The sequence below is a fragment of the Balaenoptera physalus genome (assembly GCF_965194825.1).
Source record: "Balaenoptera physalus genome assembly, chromosome: 18".
Taxonomy (NCBI): domain Eukaryota; kingdom Metazoa; phylum Chordata; class Mammalia; order Artiodactyla; family Balaenopteridae; genus Balaenoptera; species Balaenoptera physalus.
The window spans coordinates 73,184,436-73,198,568 of record NC_138899.1 but is presented as its reverse complement, the minus strand read 5'-3'; the positions used below and the strand labels follow the sequence as shown (position 1 = coordinate 73,198,568).

The 14,133-nt window shown below is 43.3% G+C and overlaps 1 protein-coding gene across 5 annotated transcripts in view; it reads left to right on the top strand.

The window, feature by feature from the left end:
• The window catches only part of FRY (FRY microtubule binding protein), a 434,377-nt gene that overhangs the window by 163,467 nt on the left and 256,777 nt on the right, over positions 1-14,133 (top strand). The window contains exon 3 of one of the 5 annotated variants that reach the window (XM_082435480.1): positions 6,310-6,381. The exons of the other annotated variants lie outside the window; for them this stretch is intronic. The gene's annotated coding sequence lies outside the window, so the exon portion shown is untranslated. The remainder of the gene's footprint in view (positions 1-6,309; positions 6,382-14,133) is intronic. 5 annotated transcript variants of the gene reach the window in all.

Here is a 14,133-nt window from a genome sequence, read left to right as displayed (position 1 = left end):
GGAACAACAGCAACAAAATTCATGAGATTCTTGTGAGTTTCACTATGTTCTTTGAATGCTGGCTTCTTGAAAGATCTATGGGCAGCCACAGGCACAGCGAGAATTAGGCACAGCCAGAATTCACCATCTGCCACTACGCTTGGGAGTATAAGAAGAAGATGATGATTGTTAATATTATTAATTATTCATCATGAGACATTTATTAAGATACCACAGTCTTCTGCTGTTGGAGCTCATGCATTAAATTAAACAGACATAAGAAACAGAAATGTCTATCTTCCTCAAAAAAAAAAAAAAAACAACCTGAAAAGAGCTGACTTTAAGCAAACAATATATAGTAAACTATACTTAGAATTTTTTTTTTTCTGTGTTAGGAGATAATACATTCAGGCTGAAGACATGCAAAATATAAGTATGTGGGCCTGAAACTTTGACTAAAATCCACACATGAAGACAGCTGTTTAAATGTGGACCTCTACCTGTATTCCATTCATCAGTAGTAGAATCAGATTAATAAAATTTCAGCTTTGAACAAGGACCCTGAAGTAGCCTAACCCTGTGCCCTCTGACAGAAACTTCTCAATGATATCCTCATAGACAGCATGTTTGGCTTCTGTTCACATACCTCCAGTGACAGGAAACTCATTATCTCCAGAGGAAATTCATTCACTCAGCATATTTACTGAGCACTTACTAAGTAACTGTCTTTGTGGAGCTTATCTCTAGCCAGAGGAGTCAGCCATAGATGGTAAATTCAGTACTTAAGTAAATTATATGTTAGGGTGTTCATTCATTCCATTTTCAGATGTCTCTTTTTTTTCTTTTTAATTATTTATTTATTTTCGGCTGTGTTGGGTCTTCGTTTCTGTCCGAGGGATTTCTCTAGTTGTGGCGAGCGGGGGCCACTCTTCATTGCGGTGCGCGGGCCTCTCACTATCGCGGCCTCTCTTGTTGCGGAGCACAGGCTCCAGACATGCAGGCTCAGTAATTGTGGCTCACGGGCCCAGTTGCTCCGTGGCATGTGGGATCTTCCCAGACCAGGGCTCGAACCCGTGTCCCCTGCATTGGCAGGCAGATTCTCAACCACTGCGCCACCAGGGAAGCCCTCAGATGTCTCTTTTTGCCAGAAAGTTTTCCCTTATAGTTCCTTTCCTATAATGATTGTTTAGGTATTTGAAGAAGGTGCTCATTGCTCTCTTAATTCACCTCACTTTCAAATTATACACTCTTAGTTGGTTAAGCAGCTACTTAATACCTACCAGTTTGCTACAGCATTCATAACAAAGGACCACAGACTAGGTGGGGTAAACAACAGAAGTTGGCTCAGAGTTCTGGAGGCTGGAAGTCCAAGATCAAGGTGTTGGCAGGGTTGGTTTCTTTAAGGCCTCTCTTCTTGGCTTGCAGATGGCCATCTTCTCCCTGCTTCTTCACATGATCTTTTCTCTGTGTATGTCTGTGTCCTAATCTCTTCTTATCAGGACACCAGTCAGATTGGATTAGGACACTAGTGACCTCATTTTAACCTAATTACCTCTTTAAAGACCCTACTCCAACTACAGTCCCATTCTGTAGTCCTGGGGGTTAGGACTTCAACATATGAATTTAATGGGGGACACAATTCAGCTCATAACATATATTCTTAAACTGGAACACCCACAAGCAGGCAGAGTACTCCACAGAAAGAATCAGGCAGGATGGTCACATCCCATGTGCTAGACATCTAGATTACCTTTGAAAGCCCCAGCATACTGACTGACATTGAACTTGCAGTCAACAAGAAGTGCCAAGTCTTTAAATCAGGGGTCCCCAACACGCGGTACTGGTCCGTGGCCTGTTAGGAACCGGGCCACACGGCAGGAAGTGAGCAGCGGGCAAGCTAACGGAGCTTCATCTGTATTTACAGCTGCTCCCCATCGCTTGCATTCAACATTAGATTCTCACAGGAGTGCGGACCTTACTGTGAACTGTGCATGCGAGGGATCTAGGTTGCTCGCTCCTTATGAGAATCTAATGCCTGATGACCTGAGGTGGAGCTGAGGCAGGGATGCTAGCGCTGGGGAGCGGCTGCTGATACAGATTATCATTAGCAGAGAGGTTTGACTGCACAGAGACCGTAATAAACAATTGCTTGCAGACTCATATCAAAACCCTATCAGTGAGCGGCAAGTGAAAACAAGCTCAGGGCTCCCACTGATTCTGCATTATGGTGAGTTGTATAATTATTTCATTATATATTACAATGTAATAATAATAAAGTGCACAATAAGTGTAATGTGCTCAAATCATCTTGAAACCGTCTCCCTCCTTCCCCCCCACCCCCGTCTGTGGAAAAATTGTCTTCCACAAAACCAGTCCCTGGTGCCAACAATGTTGGGGGTCTTCCCTGGTGGCGCAGTGGTTAAGAATCCAGCTGCCAATGCAGGGGACACGGGTTTGAGCACTGGGCCGGGAAGATCCCACATGCCGCGGAGCAGCTAAGCCCGTGAGCCACAACTACTGAGCCTGCGCTCTAGAGCCTGCGAGCCACAACTACTGAACCCGTGTGCCTAGAGCCCGTGCTCCACAACAAGAGAGGCCACCGGAATGAGAAGCCTGTGCACCGCAACGAAGAGTAGCTCCCGCTCAGCACAACTAGGGAAAGCCCGCATGCATTGGGAAGACCCAATGCAGCCAAAAATAAATAAATAAATAAATAAATTTATTTAAAAAAAATAGGTTGGGAACCGCTGCTTTAAATGACTTGGTTTTTTTTTTTTTTTTTACATCTTTATTGGAGTATAATTGCTTTACAATGTTGTGTTAGTTTCTGCTGTATAACAAAGTGAATCAGCTATATGTGTACATATATCCCCATATCCCACCCTCCCTATCCCACCCCTGTAGGTGGTCACAAAGCACCTAGCTGATCTCCCTGTGCTCTGCAGCAGCTTCCCAATAGCTATCTATTTTACATTTGGTAGTGTGTAATTAAATGACTTGGTTTTAAGTCACATCTTCTTCCATCCTTTGCACAGATTATTCATTCGTTCAGTTATTCATTCAGTGAATCTGTCCTGAGCACCTGCTACTTTGGAGGTACTGCACACACTGTATATGCAGCAGGGAAACAGACAATGTCCCCGCCTTCTTTGGAGCTTAAATTATGTCCGTGAAGCCTTTCAATAAACAAGTGAACACACAAATATATATTATAAATTGATACGTGCTACGAAGCAAACGAACATATAAGAGAGGCACCCTACTTCTGATAGTCTTTTGCGGGGTGGCCAAAGTACAGAGTTTGAAATAAAACGTTATATTTTAGGTTTGGCCCATATTCTGTCCTGTCCCAGTCGCTTACAGGAGAGATCCTGGCTGTCATTTATTGTATACAGTGCCTCCCTGTCTCCCAGATCAGAACAATACCACTGGAAAATGTCATAGAACTAACAATAATATCCATCAGCTATACGTAACTAAAGGTCTAGCCATCATATATAAAGTGGGACTCTAATTAGAAATATTAACAAGAATCAAGCTGCCCACTGCTAAGTTTTCTGTATCACTAGCCTGAGCCTTAAATGTTCCTCTGGTTGTGCCACATTTATCCCAAAAAGCCTCTGAAGTTGTCTGTTTGATGATTCTTAGAAGGTCAAGTCCATTTAAAGTGTTTCACTCATAATGTGGGGAAATGAAAGTTGTTTTCAATTTAAACAGAAAGAACACCATTTGCAAAACAGAATGCCCATGTTTATGGTATCAAGGCTCAAAGGTGATGTCCATCAACTTCTTTTAAATGGACCTGACCTGCCCATGCGGGGCTACTCCAGAAATCTGGGTCCAAGGCAGTGTGGGTCCAAGGCCAGCCCTCACCCAGACCAGCTCCATGGTGCCCTCTCTCTTCTTACCTTGGGCATCCTTGGCATTTTTTTTTTAAATTTATTTACTTATTTTATTTATTTTTGGCTGTGTTGGGTCTTCCTTGCTGCGTGTGTGCTTTCTCTAGTTGCAGCGAGCGGGGGCTACTCTTTGTTGCGGTGCGCGGGCTTCTCATTGCGGTGGCTTCTCTTGTTGCGGAGCATGGGCTCTAGGCGTGCGGGCTTCAGTAGTTGTGGCTCGCGGGCTCTAGAGCGCAGGCTCAGTAGTTGTGGCACACGGGCTTCGTTGCTCTGCGGCGTGTGGGAACTTCCCGGCCCAGGGCTTGAACCCGTGTCCCCTGCATTGGCAGGCGGATTCTTAACCACTGAGCCACCAGGGAAGCCCATCCTTGGCATTTTAACAACCAGTTCTGCACGTGCTGCTCTGGTTCATCCTGGTTTCCCCCACAGACACAGCCTCTGTCTTTGTCCTCAGGCAGCACACCCAACATTGGGGTAAAAGGTACCCCAGATTGCTCGGCTGCCACTCCCCTGAACTGACTGACTCTCTTTCTGGTTGGGGTAGGGAGAGTGCAATCAAATTCAGAGAATTGGGGACTGAGCAGTTCATCCAACAGGTACGTCAACCTAGACCATCACCGGGCTACCGACCCCAAGGTGATGTTGCCTTCACATCTGTGGCAGCGTACAGAGAGCAGTAGAGAAAATGAAATGCTTTCATACACAGTCAAACCTCACCTTTAATTTAGCGTGGACTACGGCTTGTCAAGCTTCCTGAGCAGAGAGGTACTGTGGTAATAAGCATTTGTTCACGTAGGTATTATTTGACATTAGTTTGCTTATTGAATCGGCACATTATAATCCACGATATACATAGAGTAAGTTAAATTGCAACAAAATTCATTCATTCATTTATTCGTTCATTCAGTATTCCTTGAGGACCTATCTTGTCCCTGTATTCTTCTGAGTTACTAGGATTACAGCTGGGAATAAAACAGGCATAACCCCTGCCCTCACAGATCTTATATTCTAGTGAGGATGGGAGACAGGCTATGAATGTGGACATATGTATTCTTTAAAAAGTGAAACATGCTTTGAATAAAAAATAGGGAGGAAGGGAGGATACAGTGACAGGGGAATGAAATCTTACCTTATAGATGGTGGTGGCCAGGGCAGATTTTGCTGATAGGCAGAGACTTGAAGAAAGAGAAGCAGTAAGACATGTGGACATCTGGATAGAGAGAGTTCGGGTAGAGGAAAGAGCAAGTGCAAAGGCCCTGGGCTTGACCTGTTTGAGGAGCAGCAAGGAGGCCACTGTGGCCGGAGTGGACCTAGTGCTTCTTCATTGCTGGTGTTTCAGAAAGTGTAACAGAAAATTAGATCAATTCTTCACTAGACTTGCTCTGTTTTGTTACTGCTGTTGTTCTTGTTGCTAACTAAAAGTATGTGAGAAAAGGGTGTTTTAGTTCTACTAAGTCTATGTTATTAACTGGCTGAGTAGGTAATCCCAGGTGGGTGTGTGTGTGTGTGTGTACAGACATGTATGTCTGTATATCTACATATATACAAGTTTAATGAAATTAGGAGAGCAGTTGAGACATACATTTTTATGTTTAAATGTGAGAGTGAGGCTCATCTACCTGATTTTAAAAAAAGCCCTTTGTGGCCTGTGATGCAGTCTGCCCTTAGCAATCACTCCTGCCGGTGCTATCCTTTTCATCCTCCAAATAAGGCACAGGAGTTGGGTAAGAGCCAAAGTAGTTAGAAATGTAAATAAGAGCTCTGATTCTTGGCAGGATTCCGCACACCTGTGTTAAACTACCAGCGGCGCAATCCCATTGGTGCAGACAATTTTATAAGCAAAACCTGAGGGGCGGGGGAGGTTACTTCCTGAGGCCAGTCTTCTTTTCACGCGCAGTCAGCCTTCCCTGACCTCCTGCTGGCCCGCTTCTGGGTACTATGCATCCTGAGAAATGTTGGGAATTTTTTTTTTCGGTTACAAAGATAACAGTTCTCAAGCTTCCAAGTGTTTCCATGTGTCAGATTCTGAGGGGTGACCTGTGTTGGGAGCAGAGCGCATGCAGGTGATACTGTGCTGGTGAGCCTAGCTCAGCTCGTCTAGCGGGAGTGGTTCTGACAGCCCAACGGGGCCATGGCTGTGACCTCAGAGGACGCCAGAACACTTGAGGTACCAGAAGAGCAAATGAATAAAACTTTACCTGCTTCAGAATTAGACTCTGAAATGCACCAATGTAGCTTCAATTGGTCCTGAGAGCAAAGTTTGCAAATTTAAGAACAGTGTTTGGACTCATTCTTTGGCCATAACCAATATTTAAATATTTAATATTTTATTAAATATTTTAATGCTTCAGTCTCTCCATTGGTGAAATTCAGTGATGTGGTGGACCTTCACATGATGTGAAGGTACGCTAATTAATTGGTATCTTCTCAGGAAAAAAAACGTCACAGTGAGCCGTGGTGGTCCTTCTTGGTTGGAGCTGCTTCTCTGTGAATGACCGGCTGGGTAAGTGTGTCCCAGTAAAATTAAGTCTTGTCCTTGACAAGTGTTTTCAGAGCATTATAAGATTTCACGGATCACATCCTGTATCAGCCTGGTTGTTTCTAAGGGCTGAACAAATGCACTTAAAGAAATTTTGTGGTAATGGCAGAATATATCAGAATTAACCTCTAGAATTACATCTCTCTGCTTGGATATTTTAGTAAAAACAGGCATGTGATTTTTAGTCTTTGGTTTGTATGAAACAATTAGTTGTTCTCCGTTTTATTGTGTCTGTGGATTTTTACAGAAAACCACTTGACAGATGCACACCCGAAGAGTACATTTTGTATATTTAATGTATTGAGAGGGATGTTATCATAGCTGTTGCTTGTGGACTCACCCACAAAAATAAACTTCAGCAAGCGTTTTATAGAATCTGTGATGTTCCAGGCACCATGCTAGAGGCTGGTAATTCAGAGATGAGGGTCACGATCTTCCACTTCTTTGAAGGAGCTCTCAGTTTAGTGGGAGACAGACAAATAAACTAATAATCTCAAGACTGTGTAACAAGTGCAACTGGAGCCCAATGAGGAGCATGGGGGAGGGTTAGAGTTGAGAAAGAGGGAAAGAGGAGAATATACAGTGCAGAGCATAGCGGTATGGTGAAGTGATGTTTGGAGGAGCTGCGGACAGTTCCCTTTGGCTGAAGCACAGGGTTGCATGAAGTTAGAGAAGTAGGAAAGGGTCTAGGATGACAACCAAAGGTTGAGCTTTATCGCCAAAGTGATAGAGGACCATTGAACAATCTGCAGCTGTAGGCAGGACTGCAAGACCAATGAGAAGACTGTTGGCATTGAGCCCGGCAAGGAATCATCAGGACCTGAGTTAAGACAATGGTGGTGGGAATGAAGATGGGAAGACAGATAGAAGAGATATTTAAGAGGGAGAATTGACAGGGCTTGCTGAGTCTTTGGATGTGAGGGATGAGAAAGAACGGAGTTCTTGGCTTTCTAACTTGAGTGACTTAGTAAATGGCGGTGCCATTCAGGCAGTAAAGGAGACAGTGGGAACTGGGGAAGGGAAGTGGTGAGTTCAGATTTAAAGATGTTGAATTTCAGGCACTTGCATGGTATCTAGGTGGAGACAGACAACAAAATGTAAAAAGGTACACATGGATGGAGACCTCAGCAGAAGATCGGAAGCGTAGAATTAATTCAGGAAATGTAAATTGGAGAGCGAGAGGGATTAGGAAGGGTATTCAGAAAGGGTGTGTGTGTTTAAGAAACTCGGCTGTAAGGAGGAGAGGGTGGTGCGTTGTTTCATCAGGTGCTGCTGAATCCATAAAATTGACTTTTCCCAGCCTAACTGGCCACGCGTCAGGGCATTCTCTATCATCATCAAATCAACAGGTTCCTCGCAGCACTGTTTGAGAGGATAAAGGTCGAAGTTGTTACATTAAAAGTCAATCAAGGTCAGATAACTGTCTGGGACTTTCTAACACCTCCTGCTATTCCTGAGTAGAAAAAGAGTTTCAAAATCTCATTAGAGATGTTCTGGTCTTGATGCTTTGAATAGGATGGGTGTGGAATAGCTCCACAGGGAAATCTCTCCTTATCATGTCAGAAGGAACACCTGGCCTCCTACCTTAACAGGCACTTGGTGGTTTGTAAAAGAGCACTGGATTTCAGTTCTTCCACCACTGGAGACCTGGGGTGAGTCCCGTCCAGCTTAGGCTTGGGTTTTCCCTCCATATAATAAGTGGATTTGACTATATGACTTACAAGACCCACTCCTCCAGGTTCACCAGACTTTGATTCTGTCGTCAGAGTTTCTATTTGTTTTCCCTTCCCCATCCCTCCCATGCTTTGCTTCTTCTACATGATGGTTTCTGTAGTTTTCGGTTTACAATACACTGCTAGGAAAGAGCCCCATCTACAACTGACACGGTTGGAAATTGTGGCAGGGAAATGAGAAATCAAACACCAAGAAAATTGAGACTACTTTCTTCCACCTTACTTTCTCCTTGGCTTTTCGCCTCTTTGGGCTGCCAGCTTACTCCTCCTCTTGGCCAAGATGGGAGTTTGTTCAAACAGATATCTGGGAGCCTGAAAAATTATGGACAGCTTCTCCATGGGGGAGATTCAAGGCCTGGAGCCGCCAGGATAAAGTCACTAATGTGCTTTGACCCCCTGCCATTGGTTAATTCTAATCATTCATTTACCCCAGTAGCTGTTCATTCAGTGATTACTTACCGAGCGCCTCCTGTGTGCTGTTTATTGGGCTCACCTGGGGTCCCAGGGTGCCGGCCTGAAAAGGTGAACACAATGAACATGGAATCTACCCTAGTGGAGTTAATAGTCCAAAGAGGGAGGAAAGAATATTGGAAAAAGTTACACAATAAAAGCATAACTACAAATTGTGATAAGGGCTATTAAAAAAAAAAAAGTAAAAGTAGCAATGAGGAATTTTAAAAGTAGGTCTGGATTTAGACCAGGATGTCAAGGGAAGGCTTCTCTGAAGAAATGATGCTTAGACAGATGGGAAGACAAACAGGATTTAGCCAAACAAAGAGAACAGAGAAAGCATGTAGGCAGCGGAGCAGCGCTGCTTAGACCCTGAGGTGGCCAGAGAGTCGGGGGTGGGAGAGAAGGGGAGACGGGAGACACAGGTGTGGCCAACTGGGCAGGAGCTGCAAAACCAGGAAAGTTTGAGAAGAAGAGTGGAGGTCAGGGCAGCAAATGCTGCTGAGATGCCACTTCAGTTAAAGACTGAACAATGTCTGCTGGCTCACTGGAGGCTACTGGTTACCTTAGCGGGAGTGTGGCCACAGGAGACTGAAGAGGAAATGGGGGGACAGGTGTAAAAGCAGCCGCGCTAAGACACTAAGCTATGATGGGGAAGTCGGGAAGAGAAGGTAGAAATTGGAAGGAAATGTGGAATAAAAGGAAGGGTTTTGTATTGTCTGTTGCTGGCTTTTCAGATGAGAGGTTTATTCAGCGTTTTTTTTTTTTTTTAATTCCTTTTCTTCTTCTTTTTTTAAAATTATTTTTATTTATTTATTTATTTTTGCCTGTGTTGGGTCTTCGTTTCTGTGCGAGAGCTTTCTCTAGTTGCGGTGAGCGGGGGCCACTCTTCATCGCGGTGCGCAGGCCTCTCACTGTCGCGGCCTCTCTTGTTGGGGAGCACAGGCTCCAGACGCGCAGGCTCAGTAGTTGTGGCTCACGGGCCTAGTTGCTCCACGGCATGTGGGATCTTCCCAGACCAGGGCGCGAACCCGTGTCCCCTGCATTAGCAGGCAGATTCTCAACCACTGCGCCACCAGGGAAGCCCTATTCAGCGTTTTAATAAAGACAGGAAAGATCTCATAGAAAGAGGAAGGTTAAGATACAAGAGACTGAAGGAGTGAGGTCCCAGCAAGGCGGCAGAGACGGGTCAGAAGCTGCGTTTCCTCCATCCTAACAGGAGATGCGGGACGGTGGTTTTGGGGATTTGGTGGCAGAAAAATGGGGGCCTTCACATCCGATGCCACCTGTGAGGCAAAGTCGTCCCTGCGAATGGGATGGCAGGAGGGGAAAATGCAAGACATGACAGCCGCAGAGGAGGGAGCCCTGCTTACCCCACGACCCCTGGCGGGGCAGCCTGGTCCCCTGTACCTGCTGGCAGGGCTCTTTTCTCCTCACCATCTGTCCCACTGATCCTGTCAGCGTTCTTAGAAGTGTATAAGGAAGGTGTTTTGAGTTTGTTTCCTGTGGTTTTCCAATGCCAAATTACACCACTTTATGTAATTTCCTTATGAATCCAGAATATTCTCCCATGGGAGCAGTGCATTTTGCTCTGGTAATTTTTCTTCCCTGTTTTATTTCTAATTAATTTCATGATCCTCCCCCCTCCATGTTCTTGCTTTTACCCTTTAAGTTGCTTATACCCTTTGGCCTTGTAATCTGAAAAGCACATGATTTTGTGTCTGTCTTTTCTGGTTGTTTTTTGTAACTACATCTCACAGTTCAGTCTGCCTTCCATCCCATTTTTATAGAACACGTTATGAAGTTGGAATCTTTCATGCAAGCCCACTTGCAAAAATATTCAAATACTTTGCCTTGTGTATTTTTTGGCCTTTCTCTCCCCCGACACCCCCTCTCTCTTATGATGAGGAACTTTCAGGCAACATTTATGGCAATAACTAGAATGTCTGCTAGATCTTTCCTTTCCTTCCCTCTTCCCATTTCTGTTAGCCACCTGGCACTCCCCAGGCCCTGCTGCTTTCACCTCTGGGCTTTGTATTTGTTGTTTCCACTCTGTGTCCTGTGCTTGCACTCTCCAGATCCCTGTCTCTTTGCTCCAAACACCCAGAGTCTCTGTTTTCCTTCTGGATGACAGTCCGAAGCAGGGGAGCCCCCTTGGAGGTATGAGTGCCCTTGTTTGGGGTTCACAAGTCCATACCAAGTAGCTTTAGAAATAATGACGGATGAGGAAGGGAACTAACACTTGGTGAGCATTTACCTGCTAGGTGCATTCCTTATGCTGTATGAACCCTTATGGTAATCCTGCTGTAGGGAGTGTGGGCCCCAGTTTATAGACAGATAAACAAATCCCAGAGACATTCGTGACTTCTCGAGAAATATTTCAGGGCCAGGACTGGAAACTGTCCTTCTTCCCTGCCTGAAGCTCAAGGGGACCGGAGGTTATCACTGAACATCCTCTGGACACTTATGAAGGAGAGGCCCGGGTAAGGACCTTGACTTGCTTCAGACACTGCACTCCCTCTGATGTGAGGGTGGCTTGCCTGGCAATCAGGAGTCTTCAGCCCTCGAGTCCAGACAGGAATCTCCTTCACCACTAGGTGGAGACGTAGCAGCACCGCAAGTGGTCCCCAGGCAAATGGAAAAGTAGACCTGGGGACAAGCCTTCTAGGGCTAGGGCATTCGAACTTTTTTTTTCCTCTTTAAATAATTTCCTGACATAAAACTAACCATTTTGAAGTGACAGTTCAGTGGCATTTAGTACATTCACAATGGTGTGCAACCACTGCCTCTATCTATGGCTCCAAAGTAAAACCCCTTAACCATTAAGCAGATTCTCCCCAATTCCCGCCTCTCTGCTCCCTTGACGACAGCCAATCTGCATTCTGTCTTTATGGATTTACCTGTTCTGGGTGTTTTAAATAAATAGAATCATACAATATGTGACCTTTTGTGTCTGGCCTCGTTCTCTTAGCATAATGTTCTCAAGGCTTATCCGTGTAGCATGTGTCAGTACTTCGTTCCTTTTTATGGCTGAATAATATTCCATTATATGGATATACGACAGTTTGTTTATTCATTCATCCATTGATGGACATTTGGGCTGTTTCCCCCTTTTGGCAATTGTGAATAGTGTTTCTATGAACATGGGTGTACTATTTGAGTCCCTGTTTTCAATTCTTTGAGATATATACCAAGAATGGAATTGTGGGGTCATTTGGTAATTCTACGTTTAACTTTCTGAGGAACTCCTAAACTTTTCCACAGCAGCTGAACCATTTTGCATTCTCGCCAGCAGTGTATAAAATTTTTTAAACTTTTTTGACTAAGACGCACAATGAGAAATATATTTTACATTGCAACCCAGCATTCACGTGTGTATGTATTTATATAACATATGTATATATCATACATATTTATATGTCATACATATATATATAAAAACAGAAGTTTTATGAAATAGGGCTCACCCTTATTACTACATGATGCACTCTGATGTGTCCTTCCTATTCTATTTTAATAGAAAAATAGGCTGGTTTTGATCCACCAAATTAGTTCCACAACTCAAAGCAAAATGAAATCTTAGCTGTTAAGATCAGAGTACTATTCTAAATGTAAGTAATAACATATCTCCTTTCCATTTGGATAGTCAAAGAATTTAGGCTATCATTCATCAGTTTAGCAATGCACAGGTTTGGGGGGGAGCTTATTTACCTTATGAAAATGACATTTTTATATAGTATATTCTCAAACATGGACAATTTAGATCATATACAAATATAAGTTGTACTGCATGTACTTGACAATGTGAGGATGGTAATTAGATGTTATTCTATAGTCAAGCAATGAATTTTTGGGTGGGTATTGTACCTATGGTTTCTAGGGAAAGTCCTGTGGTACATGTTATTTTCATTTATTGAATGGTTCAGTTCTTTATATATCACTTGAATATTTCATAGTAGAGTAAGATACTGCAGCGTGCCATGGGATGACAAAGAGCAAGTGGTAAAAGAAGAGAAAGAAATAGAATCAAGAGAATTGGAAGAGGGACTTCCCTGGCAGTCCAGTGGTTAAGACTCTGCGCTTCCAATGCAAGGGGCATGGGTTCCATCCCTGGTGGGGGAACTAAGATCCCACATGCTGTGTGGTGTGACCAAAAAAGTATTAGGAAAAAAAAAAAAAGAATTGGGAGAAAAGCATTAGAAGCTTCTCAAATCTGCAGTGATAATTTATGACCATCTTCGAGAACCTGAAACTGTGAGCTTTCCTGGAAGGCGAGGTGTTTGGGAGCAGTAGAGACTAGGGGTTAGAGGAAATTCTTTTAGAAAGAATGAAGGACTGATACAAACAGGTCCACTCCTTGGGCAGATGGGGAAAAAATTACATTTTACTTCTCATTAACCTCTAATTGAAATTTTGTATTTTCTTCATTTATGAATATAGGCAAAAAACCTAGTATTAGCAATACCTACGACTTCACTACTAATTGAAATCAGAGATAAATTTCATCCCATTACAGTTACTTTAGGTAGATTTCAATATTGTTTATGTTCATTATTTCATTTAAAAATTATAACTCTTAGGCTTGTCTCTAGATTATGTTTAGTGCATTGTTAAAGAAATGCATACATACAATACCATAATTTAAAATAATTTGATTTTTTTAATCTGATTTTTAAAATAATTTGATAACTGTATTTCAGAATAACTGGTTCCCCCTCCTCATACACTGCTGGTGGGAATGTAAATTGATACAGCCACTGTGGAAAACAGTATGGAAGTTCCTTAAAAAATTAAAAATAGAGCTACCATATGATCAATCAATTCCACTTCTGGGTATATATTTAGAAAAAATGGAGACACTAATTCAAAATAACTGGTTCCCTTATAATCCCACGTGTTTGGTGTCAGTCATGTAAACACATTCTGAGAAGGAGCCATTGGCTTTGCCAAAGGGGTTCATGTCCTGAAATAGTTAAGAAGCCCCTAGAGCTGTCCTCCCAGCAAGAGCCAGTGGCCGCATGCAGCTCCTGAGCGCGTGGACTGTCGTGGCTGGTCCAAACTGAGACGCACTGTAAAATACACAACACGTCTCAAATATTTAGTGCAAAAAAAATTCCACTAATTTATACTTATTGCATGTTGAAATGGTAATATTGGGGGTATATTGGGTTAAATAAAAGATATTAAATTGAATCTAACCTGTTTATTTTTAGTTATTATAAATGTAGGTACTAGAAAATTTTAAATTGCATATGTGGACATCACTGGCCTAGTGTCAGACCTGAGCTCCAATCCTGGGTTGACCACATAACCAGCAATTATCTTCATTGTTGTTATTATCATTATTCCACCATGTCCTAGCTGTCAGATCCCCATCAATTGCCATTTCCTCATCTCTAAGGGTAGATAGAGAGCGGAGGAAGAGTATTGCTATGTTCATTCCAGACTGAGCCTTCTTCCTAATACATTTCTTACTCTCAGAAATGCCCTGCCACCGTATCTTACCCAGAAGTCCAGCAGAAGCCCCACAGCC